Here is a 15585-nt window from a genome sequence, read left to right as displayed (position 1 = left end):
GAGAGGTCGATAGATTACAAACTTTAATTAGTAGTAGTCCAGAGAAAATTATGCCTATGTGTCTGTGGAAACAAAACAGTAGCTAGATTTAAGACGTCATTAAGGCATGGTTCAGACACTTCCCGTATTCTGCACAATCACAAATGGGAACTGTGTGCATTTGTAACTCACACGTGATCACATGGACACACCAATGCCTTCATATGAAGGTTGGATGTGTAGCTGCCATGACTCAAAATAACTTGCTTCAGTCATGTAAAGGGCAGTGGCTGCATTTCAACCCCACGCACAAGAACAGAGGTGCTAGTTCACACAACTGGAACCTCCACATGATCCCAGCCTGATAGTTCTCCTCCTGTTCTGCTGGCGATGAAATTATGTGGGACCATGTTGTGTCCAAAGCAGTCCTATGTAGGAGTGTGCGCTTTCGGTTTCTGATTTGGGTTTTTGACCTAAATTGGTCCTGCTTTGGGTTAAAATGAGCAAGAAAAGCTCTACCCAAAGCTTTTCAAAGCGTACTGAAGCAGTTTAATCAAAAAGAGTCCAGTAGCGCCTTTAAGACTAACCAATTTTATTGTAGCATAAGCTTTCGAGAATCAAGTTCTCTTCGTCAGATGCACGATACAGAGACTGGTCAAATATAGAAGAGGAGGGGGGAGGAGGGAGGAGAGAGAAGATGCAGTTATGGGGGGAGAGGGAGGGTGCAACCAAAACATTCCTTTGCTAGTAAATGTAAACAACTCCTTTTGGTGTGGGGGTCAGTTGGCTTGCTGTGCTGCAAGGGGAGTTATGACTCCCCTTGCAGCACCATCGCCCATAGCATGATGTCCACATAGATCCCATGACACAGGCATCAACTTCTTGGAAGTCTCAGGTGGCTGTTGGGGGATGGGATGTGAGGGAAACATTCACAAGCACCTTCTGCTCATAGTTAATAGGATCCAGCCCAATGTCCTATCAGCGACTGTTGCATCACAGAGGCTACCTTTTAATTGTCTAATGCCACATATCCTTTACTGCAACTCATAAATGAATTTCAATTTCCCTCATAAGCAGTGAGATCCATTTAAGTTGGAGGAAGGCTCCTTAGGCTGGAGGGAGGCTTCCAACTTTGCTCAGAGGAGTAATAGAATAGGAGTAGGATCCACCCCAGTAGAAACAAATTGCTGTGTGAAGCCATTTGAATGTTCTGTTGAATGCTCTGAGGTGATATTGGATCACACCCTGATTTTACTAACCAGGCATATGCATACAACCTGATACCAATAAAGTTTCATATTGCTGAACTCAAAAGTTCCATGATGTTCTACAGAGCATATAGCATTTTCCCAAGACTGTTAACTTAAGTCTGAAACTCTCATTACCCTGTTTGTTAAATTCCGGGCTTTTTTCTGGGAAAAGAGGTGGTGGAACTCAGTGGGTTGCCAGCACAGGGGGTGAGAGGTGGTGCCCCTGGTACCACATGTGCGTGCCCAAAGTGCACGCATGCTCCCAGGACCAATGACGTCACTTTGGGTCAACTGGAACAAGGGGGGAATTTTAAAAAGTTTAAATCACTCTCGGCAAAAATGGTCACATGGCTGGTGGCCCCACCCCCTGATCTCCAGACAGAGGGGAGTTTAGATTGCCCTCTGCGCCACCCAGCGGCGTGGAGGGTAATCTAAACTACCCTCTGTCTGGAGATCAGGGGGCGAGGCCATCAGCCATGTGACCATTTTCAAGAGGTTCTGGAACTTCGTTCTACCGTGTTCCAGCTGAAAAAAAGCCCTGGAAAATTCATTCAGCTTGATTTCTCAAAGATTCATTAAATCTCATCAACTAATCAGAAGGTTTGAAAAATGAAGATTTTTCTCTAAATACAGAGTTTAGTTTTTATAGAAATCTATCTGAAGCACATATGTCCTGATGGTATTTAAAATGCAGTTGACATTTGAAATCTCCAGGTTTCTTCTACAATGTGGTCCTTTCAGAAAGTTTCCAGAAAGCTGTCTTTGTTCTCAGTTCTGTGTAAGTCTCTTGACTTGAGTCACTGCTCTGTGTGCATTGTCAACAATATGACCTTCCAGCTTGTTAGAAATGGCTAACAACAGGCCCTTCAATTGCATTCAATATGGTCTCAGTCTGTAATTCACACACTCCATGCCTGAAGACAATGGGTGTCCTGCTGATGATGGGAATCCAACTCGCCTTGATTTTGTCGCTACTGAGCCAGCAAACACAAAGGCAGATATAATGATTTGCTTGTTTGTTTTAAAAACTTTGCCTTTGGACCTTCAGATTCTCCTTACGTTACCTTAAACCTATACCTCAGGAGGGCTCTGATCACTAATAAAACTCTTTTTCATTTCTACTCACAGAGAGCTTCACGTGTTCTCTACCCAGGCATTTACCTCAAGAACACCATCCCTTTTTTGTTATGTGACCTGTATATTGCTGCCTTTCTGACTCCCTCAAAAGGTTTTCACTACGAGCTTTCACCTTCAACCTCCTCAGTTTAACTGGCAATATAGAAAGGCTTGTTATAGATGGTAGTGTGACAGAACAGTCAATGTGTGAGGGTGGCTGAGAGGTAAAAAAAAAAGGTATCTCTCTTGCTTAAACAAAAGTAGAATTTATTTAAAGGACATAAGTGTGATGATTGCAGAGTTTCGATAAGTCTATTCATTTCAGTATAGTTCTTAAACTTGTTGGTTTAAATTTTTTTAATCTTTTAAAAAGTATATTCACAGACTCGGTCATACAGACTAATTTTCCACACATCTTCACAAACAGAATAAACTCTCTTCTCATTCACACAGACATAGATCCTCACAGCTTGCCTGACCTAAATAGAATAATCTCTCTCAGATATAGTCTGACCCAGGTGCACGCACAAATAGACTGGATTTGGCTGTCAAGTTTACACAGTTTGCCTAATTTAGCCAGAATCCTTTCTCTGAGACGTCCAAAGACTGACTGAAAACCTCTTTCCTCAGCTCTCTGACTAAAAACTGCAGTTCACTCTGTCCCCTCAGGCACAGCTACTGTCCAGTCAGAGCAGACTCCATCCACTCATCCAGCCCTCCTCCTGCTTTCATCAGAGGACTGAATTTAAACCTACAAATACTTTAAAAGCCTACATTAACCAGCAGAAATAAAATACTTGAATTGAATTGCATGCAAAACGTTACAGCGGACAGGACAGAAAGAGTTTTACATAATGCAGCAGAACAACCACGTGGGCTCTTCCAGGTGGGATTGTTGCAACAAGAGAACCAGGGCAGAAACAGCTGGATATCATCACCTCATTCCAGGAAAATCAAGGTCCATACAAGTTTGTGGAAAACACCCATTCTAGTGAGTTTTAAAAAAGGATAACAGTGATGTAAACCCATTTTCCATGATGCAGTCTAATCTCCTCTACTGTTTCTTCACTGCAGTAACTGCTGTTGCTTATGAATATCTGCAGCCTTCTTTACCCCAGGTCAGAAGGCTGAACCTGGGGTGTAAAACTCTGTTATCTCTAAGTTAATGAGAGTCTCTTTAAACGAAACATCTGCCACGTGAAGAACACATGTCAGTAGATGCAACATTAGCCACAAAGGGTAGTTTAAAAAGACAATCAAAAATAGTCCAGTAGCACCTTTAAGACTAACCAATTTTATTTGGTTAGGGCTGTGGTTCTCGAGGGCTTGTGCTGCAGTGGAATTGGTTGGTCTTGGAGGTGCTGCTGGACTCTTTTTGATTTTGCTACTACAGACTAACACGGCAAACTCCGTTGACAAAAGGAGCTGTTTGCATCTCCATATCAAAGGAGTTGTTTGCATCTCCCCTCTCCTCCCCCCTCCCCTCCCCTCCTCTATATTCGACCAGTTTCTGTTGGCCCTCCATGCATCTGACGAAGAGAACTGTGATTCTCGAAAGCTTATGCTACAATAAAATTGGTTAGTCTTAAAGGTGCTACTGGACTCTTTTTGATTTCGCTACTACAGACTAACAGGGCTAACTCCTCTGGATTTAAAAAGACAGAGTTGGAAGCAGAGCAAAGGCTTTGCTATACATTGGAGCTGTGTGAAGGGGCTATGAAATGCCAGAAGGGAACTTCAACCCATTATAACCTCTCCAGATGCAAGCCCAGCTCTGGAAGGCAGCTCCAGCCCATTTCTATTCCTTGCTGCCCTCTAGTTGCAATTCCACACAGTTTTAGACTGGAGAGGTGAAACTGACAGAGCCTTCCTGGAGGCAAAAGATGAAATTGACAAACCCCCTTAGGAGCCATCTCTGTGGGCTCCATCTTTTAAATCTATGCTTCCTGGCTAACATTGCAACTCCCTACACTTGACTAACATGTGCTGAGGCATCTCATGTAGAGACAGTTTGAGTCACACAAATAAGGACTTCCTTTCTTGTCCCTGGAATTTAAATTGATCCCCAAAATGAAGCAAACCTCATCCTACATTCTAAATTCAGTTTTAAAATGTCTCAAGTATGGGCATCAGAGGAGGCCTCTGTATTTGTCAGTAGCTGGATTGATTTGGAAGGAAAATGTGTAAGGAAAAGGGATTGCCTTGAATCATTCTATTGTACCATTTTGCACTCAAAATCACATAATCTCAGGCTCCCTGAAAGCATACAGTGCCCTCACACATGCACACCCCAGTAATTTTCATGAAACAGATGTGTCTGCATACTAAATTATTGTTTCCTATTCAAAAGGGACAAGTTAACAAAGGCACTCTTTTGGGGATGCTGGCACATGGCGCCATCTGAACTGGAGCTTCTGTTTCTAGTAAATCCCCATTCAACAGCTTTGGACTCCAGATTCCAAAGTAATTGCTGTTTTTCCATGAGGCATGCCAAAGTAATACAGCACCTCTGCCCCATCATTTGTCAGGGATGGACCCCCAAGACCCACCAAACAAATTTCAATTTGGGAAGAATCCAGGGAACAGCATTAACAAAAGCTGCTAGAAGAGGGCAGGTTTGAATTTTTGGTTTCCTAACAGTTTTCTGATGAGTTGTATCTCCAGTTGTGCCTTATTGTAAATATTCTCTATGAATGATAAGCACATTTTCAAAGATTACAATTGACCCATACAAAAGGGACAGTTGTGCCTAACCTAGTGGAGACTATGAACCTGTTGAGACAAGCCAGTTGTATGCATTGTGTTTTTCTTCACGGTTATACAGCCATCTCTTCTCAAACTGTTAGGCAAGAAAAGGTATGCCAAAATCCCAGGATCTGTCCTTATCCAGGCAGCAGGCATTGGGAAAACACCTTCCCCCATCCTGCTACATGTCCTGAAAGATCCACCACCTGCCAAAGCAGACAATACTCAGCTAGAAGGACAAATGGCCTGTTTCAGTAGCTTTGTATGAAAGTATGTTTCCCCATCACTGTTTCTAGAAAAAAACTCCCTTATAAGGCCAAGCATTACACATAAATAACAGTAAATATTCAAAATTTTGAATGTAAAATTTTTCCTTGGCATCTAAGTATTTTAACCTTCGGGGCATCTCTTGGTTCTTACAAATAATCAGCACAATCAGCCATGAAATTTCACAAGCGATCATCTCTCAGATACTAAATCGAAATGCGTGTCATCAAGTGCTGTCAGATACTAAATGCTATTGCCCGGCAGCCATCACATGCTTCATGTCAAATAAACAATGTCCGATACCAATGATCAAATAGAAAATGTTGTAACTGATGCACACAGTTTGAATGCATATATCAAAAATTCAGTGTATATTCCACATGCTCAGAAAATACCTACTAAACAATCAAATAAAAGTTCAGCTTTAGAAAGTCTAAACAAGGCACAGTACTTTCCAAGTCCAAATTAGAACACAGAAATACGGCCTCTTGGTATGGATCAAAACTCTTGTATGAAAAAAAGTGGAAGGAAGGAGGACAGTGATTATTATTACCTGTTAAAATTTGCTGCCCAGCTGTCACATTTATTGGAAGCACTGACTCTACTGCCAACGTTTCTGAGGTATGGATCAGTTAGTATCTCCGTTCTGGAGATACTGTTTTTCTTTTTGATACCAAAATCCTTTTCTCTCTGAAAAAAATAATCCTCATGCAAAAGTAAATCTCTACTATTCAAAAACTGGATAAATTGTTAAAAAAATCATCTTAAACTAGCTTCGTGTCTCTTTTGATATTTACATTGCACTAGTCCCTGGTGAAGAATTTACTGATCAGAGGCTGGTAGGGAATCAACCAAACAAAAAGCTGCCCAGTTGCTCACTTGCAAGTGCCAAAACATTTGCCAGCAATGATATTTTCTCCAGCTATTTCAGGTTTATGAAGGACAAGCAAGGTCTTAAATAGCCTATGTGGCTTTGCCTGAGGAAAATATTAACTCTAGGTTTTAGAGGGCACCCGTTTTCCTCTTCACATGCCATTTGGAAAATATTTGTGTGTGACGTTTATGCAACATGAACTGTTTTTGTTATTTATATTTCATCATACTTCAGTGCAGTATTTATTTTTCTTTCCCCCAGAGCCTCGGCTGAGCTGTTCTTGCTTGATTGCCTCAAAGCCCCACTCAGATGCCTGAGCAGAATGTGCTCTTGCACAGCCCAGATAAAAGGCTTTTGCTTCCAAGTTGTGAGGAGGATGGGGCTAGAGATCCTGCATCCATCAAAGCAGTGATGATTACACGCTGACTCATCGAGGACCAGTCAAACCAAACACAGGCGTGAACTCCTGAAATGGAACTTAAAAGGAACAGCCACAATTCCACCCACCTCCCATAAAACACTTGTCTGGATAAAAGTGCCATCCAAGAGCCGGTGAGACAGGCCTAATATAATGCAACAACCAGTTTCCACCAGTATTCAGTACATGACAATGAAGTGGAAGAGGCGCACCTCTAAAAATATGGTGGGTATGTGGCAAGGAGCTGTAGCCGACCACAAGCAGGAACACATACCTTCTGTTTACACATTTCATGTGCTTCTGTGGCAAACATGAGCAGTACTTGGTTTCTGAATACTATGAGAAGCAGCCTAGTGGTTTCATAGCTAAATTTATTTATTTATTTATTTATTTAATGATTTCTCCCCAATGGGGACCCAAAGCAGCTTATGACATCATTTCCCCCTCCTCCACTTAATTGTTACAACAACTACCCTGAGAGGTAGGTTAGACTGAGACTGAATGACTGTCTCAAAGTCACCCAGGAAGCTTCAGCGGCAGAGTCAGGATTCAAACTTGCAGATCTTACTCTGGCACTCTAGTCATTATATCAGGCTGTCTTTGGTGTCTGGATATGAAAAACTCAGATTCAAATAATCAGTCATGAAGATCACTCTTTCCTACCTCACAGACCTGTTGTGAGCATAAAATGGAGCAAGTTCCACACATAGCAATGAGCCTGGGATTTGTAAAGGTTTGTGTCCTATATACTCCGCCTCTGATTATTGTGGGATCAGACTATCCACATGACTAAGAGAATGGTAATATATAGAGATGGGCATGAACTGAAATACGAGCCAAAGTTCGTGACGAACCGGGCCAGTTCATGGTCCATGAACCGGCGGTTCGTCAGAATCCATTTCTGATGAACTGCCACGAACTTTAGGCTGGTTCATTTGGTTCATTTTTTAGTTCATCACTGCAGACAGCCTGGTGCCGATCAATCAGTTTCCTAGGCAACAGGGGATGGACTTCCTGCAGACCTTCTGCTGACCCGGAAGTGACTTTCTGCTGGCCCAGAAGTGACCTTCTGCTGACCTGGCAGTGATGGTTTGCTGACCTGGATATGACGTTTTCACAAATCAAATGAACTCATTCGAGAACCAGGACAGGTTTGTGAAAGTTCGTGGTTCGTGAAATGCGATGAACTGCGCACAGTTCGTTTTTTCCAGTTCGTTCCCATCTCTAGTAATATATCTTAACTATTTTAGCTGTCTCCACTGATGGGCCTCGAGTATCAGGAAATGGGCTTGTTCAAGAGCCCATTAGGCCTGAAAGAAGTGAGCTTTCTGCCTATGGAGGGAAGGGGCAGATGTATGTCTGTGTACAAAGAATGTGCGGCTTGAAATCTGGAAGAGAGACAGAGGCATTGCTGAGAGTTGGCTGTAGTTCCTAGATTTCTCATTCTCAGGCGATTCAATATTGGCAGTGGATATGCTCCCCCTGTGGAAGAGTCTCTGTGCCTTCTCTTGCTCTAAAATAAAGCAAATTCTAGAAAACTCATATAAGTCTCCAGCATGTTTTCACAGGGAGCCAACCCAGTTAATCACTACCCCTGGAACTTCTCACTGCTCAGGGCAAATGCTAAGGACCTAGAAACTTAAAAAGGAAAAAAAAAACCTATGTAGAATTATAAGCACATGAGCGGGAGCAGGGAGAGAAACCCAAAGTCACCTTGAATGAAAGAAGATATTCACAAGATGCTTTGTAATCTTGGAAGCTGCCACACAGCATTTTAAGCAAAGGTTTCCTCAGATCAGCCAGCCAGCCTGGCCATTTTGACGCCTGCCCTGCTTGAGCCTTATTGGTAGCTTGGCTGCTCTGAGAAAAATCATTCTGCAGAAAATGGACCCTGGATGACTTGGTCTTCTCATAGTGCAAGCACAAGTTATGTTGCAAGCAATTACTGGGCTTTTCAGCCTTTGGGTAAATGTATAACTAAGAGCCTCGCTACAAGTGACATTTTACATGTGAAGGGCATTTGATCATTTTCGCAAGTCTTTCTGGGAACTGAAGTCCCTCTCCTCTACCCCTTTTCCTTCTGTTTCTTCCCCTCTCTGTTAGAATGGCTGCCTGAAGAGTCAGAGAAAGCCTACAGCAACAGCAGCTTTTGCAAATTGTCTTGCTCGGGGAGGGGGGGAATGCTCTGGAGAAAGCTGAGAAAGTTGCAGCTGCCCACCCCCAAAGATCGTTGAGAGCAGGCTTGTGACCAGAGGAAAGATTTGCAAAAGCTGCTGTTGCCGCAGGCTTTCTCTGACTTTTCAGGCAGCAATTCTAACAGTTCTAACAGAAAAGGGAAGGACACTAGGACTTCACCGACATGTCAGCTTTCTCCAGAGCATCCCCCAACCCCCAGCAAGATAATTTTCAAAAGCTGCTGCTGCCGCTGGCTTCCTCTGTCTCTTCAGGCAGCCATTCTAACAGAGAGGGGAAGGAACAGAAGGAAAAGGGGTGAGGGAGAGAGACTTCAGTTCCCAGAAAGACTTGTGAAAATGATCAAGTGCCCTTCACGTGTAAAATGTCACTTGTAGCGAGGCTCTCAGACAACCTTTGAAGAACACACTATTCTGCTCATTCTCCAATGAATGACAAAAGAACTTGAATTATTCTTGATTCCAAGGAGCATATCTTACTTTGGACCATTGGCAAGGATTCTGTAAACAGAAACCAAGAGAATGTGGAATGCCCCCAAAAGCAATTAACGTTGCCAAAATCTTGATAGCATGTTTTTATTCCAAACCATATTTTGGTATTATTTATTATCTGTAGTAACTCCTGACCTGGAAAGCCCAGCGGAGCCTGATCTCATTAGATCTCAGATGCTAAGCAGGGTCAGCCTTGGTTAGTAATTGGGTGGGAGACCTCCAGTGAAGACCGGGATTGCAGAGGCAAGCAATGTCAAGCCACTTCTGTTAGTCTTTTGTAATGAAAATCCCATAGGGGTTGCCATAAATCAACTATGACTTGAAGGAAGGATTTCATTTTTCATTATCTGTAGTAATTCCTATAGCACTTCCCATTTATTCTATAATGGTGTTTTTTCCACTGTTGCACCATATTAGCCCTGTTCTCTTGGCCGTGGTAGTAGAAGTCAACCAATGAGCCTCTGTAGCCCTCAGCATCAGAAGTTCAGGTGCTAGTGTAAGTCATCTCCATCTACCACTTCCACCTCACAAGGCCTGCCTGACCTTCTCTTGCATCATAGGGGCTGGAGCCTAAGTGAGCTCCAATAGCCTTACATAAGAGCCAGCCATGGCACTGTCATTTCCAGAGAGGGAATAAATGCAGTGTACAAATGCTGAGCAGATAATATTTTTCTCATTCAGTCAATAATGTAGTACAGTATACTTTTGATGCTAATGTTAAGGTGTTGCTTCCCTTTCCACACCAGGTGTAATACAACAGTGGTGGCAGAAGCAGAGCAAGGTAGAAAATGGGCCATCTCAAAGTCTCACAAAATTGCAAGGGCCTACTTAGTCCTTGCTTAATATCAGGTACTCTGAAACACTAGAACTCTGGAAAACGGGTATACTTTACCATGTTGCAAGCCAATAATATGGTCTATTTCTTCCATTTCAAAAAAAGGGTTTTTTTTCTTGCATGAGGTGGCATGTATGGGATGAGATCGCATTTGTGAGCATGTGTTCTGTGTTACTGCTTGCACTGGACACAGGTAAATGATGCTAGGATCCTGATCTCTGCTTAAATTCAGTGTAGAGGAGGAGATAGTGTTTTGGACTTGGGCAAGCCTATCTTTGATCTCTTGGGGGACTACTGAGAGACTAAAACACCATTCTGGGCATCTTGGGTAAAGGTGTATATAAGTGTGCAAGACAATTGCATCCAAAACTGTTCCCAACATAAATCTGTCCTACATTTTCCTGTCAACCTCCAAACTAGAAATGATTGACAAGAACAGAAGTTCTCTCTTAGTGTGATGCACTACCATATTTATTTGTTTGGTTAGTAGTAACACTTTTATTCTACCTTTTCTCCAAGGAGATGTTCATGGTGCTAGCCTTAGCCGTTTACACTGCACAACAATCCTATGAAGGAAGTTAGCATGACCAATGGCTTGTCCAAAGCTACCACTGAGCTTCATGGGCACACAGAATTTGAAGTCAAGAATCATCTTCTCTTAGTCCGCCGTAAGCCTGCTGATGAGGGGAGGGCGGAATATAAATCGAATACATTAAATAAATTAATTAAATAAATAAATAAGTCACAATATTTGTTGGCATTAGCACCCTTGATATGTATTCTCATATACTAGCTCCTTAGAGTCAAAAGTTTCTGAAGCCTTGAGAGTAGAAGTGGGCATGGACCGGAAAACAGACCTAAATTTGACACAGACTGGCATGGTTAATGGTTCACAAATACGCGGTTCGTTGGACCATGTGTTTCACGAACTTTGGTCTGTTTGGGCTGGTCCATCGTTCCGTGGTCTATGAGTCCAGACATCCTGGCGTCAATCTATCGATTCCCTAGGCAACAGTGGGGACATCCACAGACCTTCTGCAGACCTTGGAACGCACCAATCCTAGCTCTCAAAACCTTGATAGGCAGCTCTGGCTGCCAACCAGAGAGCTCCCATTCTTCTCTATGTGAGCAAGGAGCAAGAATTAATTCCCTAGGCAACGAAAGGGATGGACTTTCTGCAGCCCTGGGAACACACCAATCCCAGCCCTTAAAAACTTGATAGGCAGCTCTGGCTGCCAACCAGAGAGCTCACTCTTCTCTATGAGAGCAAGGAGCAAGAATTAATTCCCTAGGCAATGGCTGGGAAGGTATCTGTGTGGTGAGTGAGGGGGCTCTTCCCCCACCCTTTTCTGTTTGACTTTGCTTTATTGGAACCTTTTGGTGCTGCAAGCCAATGCAGTCGATTGGCATTTGTGACTCCTAGTATCTACTGGAAGTTTCCTGGGGGTGGCCACTTTGGAGGTTTGTGACTTGGACCTCCAAAATGCAATCTTGGCCAAACTTGGAGGGCTGGAGGCTGGAAGAGAGCCTGCTGAAGCCTCGCTGCAAGTTTGGCATCTCTGAGTGCAAAGGGGATGGTCCAAGGGCCCCTGGAATTGACAGACCACAGACCAACGAACTGGTCCATGCATGGGGCAGATCTATGAAAAGCTTGTGGTCCATGGTCTGTGAAGCGCAATGGACCACAGTCTGACAGTCTGTAGGGTTTTTCCAGTCTGTGCCCACTTCTTCTTGAGTCTCTGAAAACAGACCAATCACTTGCTTTTAAAGAAATATCTTGGGTTTGTCCCTTGTCACAATGGAGGTGACTGGATGAAGACTCTTTATTTTACTGCCAACAATTCTCAAGGTGCCATGAACTCATGAAGAGACAATGAACTGCAAATACTGAGCTGGAACTTCTTCTCCTTTCCAGCAATGCAGAAAGCTTGACCGTGCCTATTCATACTGTACGCCTGTTGATTAAGCACACTCCAGAAGATCTTCTTTAGCACCTAATGTATTAATGTTGTGAAATGCTTTAATCTTCTCTGAGATATAGATAACATCAAGTAACAACAGCTTATGCTGAATGAACCTGCACTGTCAATGCAAGAAGCCCTGAAGCCATGACTGATAATCTCTTGCAAGCGTTGTAAATGGTCAGTAGCATTTCATAAACGCCACCAGGGTTGAAGACCTGCTCTGTGTCCATCGTAGCTCACGCCTACATGAATATAACCCACAAGAATCATGGATGGCAGCCCACCAGGGGCTTGGTACATCCCTTTATTTTTACTTCCAGAGAAGACTGAGGTGTCAAGTACCCGGTAGCAGGGTTGTTATCAGGTGGTAAATTTCTTTTTCCAAAATGCACTCTTTTAGATTTCGCCACTGACTCCTCTTATTCCCCATTAAAAGCAAGGTTTCTGTTTCATTTATCTTCAAAGAGCAATCAAGGAGTCTTTTTGTCACTTCAACCCTTGCAGTTGTTTTTTGCTATACACCCCAGGAGGTGCTCTAGCAGGAGGACAAGAAGGTATGGGAAGACATGACACTGGCTGCCTCTGAGCATCTACAGAGTGGAATTCTGAAATGCTGCAGAACTTCCCTTTCTGCCCCTCCTCTCTCAAAAAGAAATTGGTTAGAAACTGACTCCAAAACCCTAAAATGAAGGTAAGAAAAGGACAGCTGGACTTCAGGGAGAAACAGGGTAAGGAGGAATTTAGAGAATTTCTCTTACAAACCCTACCTGGTAGGCTAACAAGCATGACTGCTAGATTGAAGTAAACCTGGTGGGTCATAAATAGTACAGGCTTGTAGTAGATCTTTTCCTGCTGTCACCAGGTTTACATTAAGAGGGCACAGCCCTTGTGCACAGTCTCCAGATAGAAGTCTGTAGAGGACCGCACTGTTTTGGCTAGGTTTCTTGCTAGCTTCTGGTTGCCTGTTGTTGGAAATGAGACACTGGGCCAGATGGTATGATTGAGCAGGGCTCTTCTTCTGGTAACCCACAATGGTTGATCTTTACCTATAATAATTGACTCATATCAACTTAAGTGTCAGATGTTTCTTTGAGGCTGCAGACAGAGTTGAATTTGCAAGAGCTTATTTCACAGTTTACTAAAAGCTTAAACAAGGTGACCCTCCATCATAGGCTGAAGAAGCAGTTTAGGGGTGGCTTTGGGCAATCATATCAGCTGTACCTCACTTAGTAATCTTATTGTCTCTCTGCAAAAATAGGTCATCATCAGAAAACCAATTTCCCACTGCTGCCTGCAGGGCCCTTGCAGTTGGTATTACACATAATACTCTATTTCTGCACAAAAGGAAACTAAAATGGGATTCATTTGGAAGAAGAGAGTCAGATTAACGGCAATCAAATCACTGTTTCTATTTGTGCCACAAACATTCTGAATGAAATTTGATAGATTATTAGGGTACCTCTTGTGTCATCTTGTGACAGAAAAATTTGTTGGAAAATGACCAGCTGTTGAAGTAAAAGGACACTAGCGTTTTGGGCTGCTGCTAATGAAAATAGCATGTAGGAAGGACTGAGGGAGCATATGCAGCTGTGAAAAACTGAGGAACTAAAGAAGCTGCTGCTCACATGCAGCTAATACATTTGGCAGAGAAGTATTACAGCTCTATTTACCAGCATTTAATATTTGAAGGCCAACTGCTGAAAATATTACCTCTGAAGCTGAGATGAAGTGACAAACAGCTGTTGATCACAGAAGAAATGAATGATTCACTTTCCTAGACTTATGAATGACAAAATTACAGCGAACTTAGATCTCAAAGGTTCTGGTGATCAGTTGGTAGTTGGGTCTGTGTTAATTATTTCATATTTATCCACATAATGGTGTATTCAAAAAGAATAGACAGTCTTTGAATTGAACCGCCTTGCTTTTTGCAATTTGGCCATGGCTCTTGAAACAGCACTGGGATTTGCAGTTGTTGTTCATTTTTTCCCAGCTGAAAGGCTGTTTGTTCAAGCAATTCTTACAAGGAAGAGAAATAGACTTACTAAATGCACAAGGCTTGATTGTATAGCCTGATGTGATATAATACAGCCAAGGGAATATGAATTGGCCCCTGTGAAGCGCAGGAGCATGCCTGGCGATGGATGTGATGACATCACTTCTGGAAGTGATGTCATCATCCCTGCTTTGTATGCGTTCAAGGAGAACGACCAGAGTAAGTGCCAGGTCTCCCCCGCTCCTGCCAGGAGGGTAAGGGGACCTGGCAACCCTAGTTCCATCACAAGTCATCCCATTTTACCTACACTTCCTCTTTGTTTCCCACACTTTACTTCAGTAGATCCTTCCCCACCACCACCATTTAATAGTCTTTAAACTTTGAGACTAGGTGAGGTATTGGTCTGAATAAAGGACACATATTACTTAATGATTTTTTTAAAAAATCTGAAGCTGTAATCCTAAATTCACTTACTAGCAAGTAATATCCTCTGCCTCAAAGAGCTTACTTTGGAGTAAACATATATAGGATTATCTAGTCAGGCTGAAACTGGGTTTGGGAGGCGCCTAATCTTTCATCAAGTAATATTTCTGCTCTGGGGGCTTTCTGGCTAAAAGAACTGTTATGCAAGTTGACAGGCATATAAATGTATGCCATTGATTCAGTACAAGAGAAAAGGGCTCTTCACCTTGAGCAAAAATAGACAAGTTTGTGCCAAGAACTAGGTTAGAGAGTCTCAGAACTTGGGGCAGCAAGGGCAGAGGGCACAAAGTGTCTGCATATTATTGAGAAATCTTTTTCTGTCCATGCTAAAGCATAGGCTTGTAATAATTATCATTTTTCATTTTCAGGAATGAAATCTCAGAGGAGCATGTCTCATGCTGGTTTCAGAAGTGGAAAAAAACACATATACCTCTAAGGATAATCAAACACAAATGGTTCATTTGGAACAATATGAAGCATTACCTTTCTTCTCTTCCTTCTGAACTGTTGTACATATTCAGGGAGAATTGTATTAAGCTTATATTAATATACATTTCTAACAAATTACATTTTATTTTTGCAAACCAACCTGGATTCCTAGTTTCTCTTATAACCACAATAATCTGTTTTCTTTATTCATCACCTGTAGTTTTTGTATACCAAAGATCACAAATCTTTTAGTTTCAGGTGGATAGCCATGTTGGCCAAACCTTTTAGTGCAGTTCATTAATTTCTTCTGAATTAATTTGGGTTTTACAAACAAGATAACCATATAGAGTTGCCAGCTCTGGGTTGGGAAATTCTCAGGGATTTGGGGGTAGATCATGGAAAGGGGAACATTTGGGGAAGGGACCTCAGCAGGATATAATACCATAGAGATTGGTAGCCCTAAATTATAGACACATATTTGAAGGAAAGAAAACTGAATCTGAAATAGGCAAGGATGCTTCAGAGCTTATTAAGGGAGAGGTTTG

Source organism: Eublepharis macularius, chromosome 6 (assembly GCF_028583425.1).
Source record: "Eublepharis macularius isolate TG4126 chromosome 6, MPM_Emac_v1.0, whole genome shotgun sequence".
Classification (NCBI taxonomy): Eukaryota; Metazoa; Chordata; class Lepidosauria; order Squamata; family Eublepharidae; genus Eublepharis; species Eublepharis macularius.
This window is presented reverse-complemented; position numbering follows the sequence as displayed.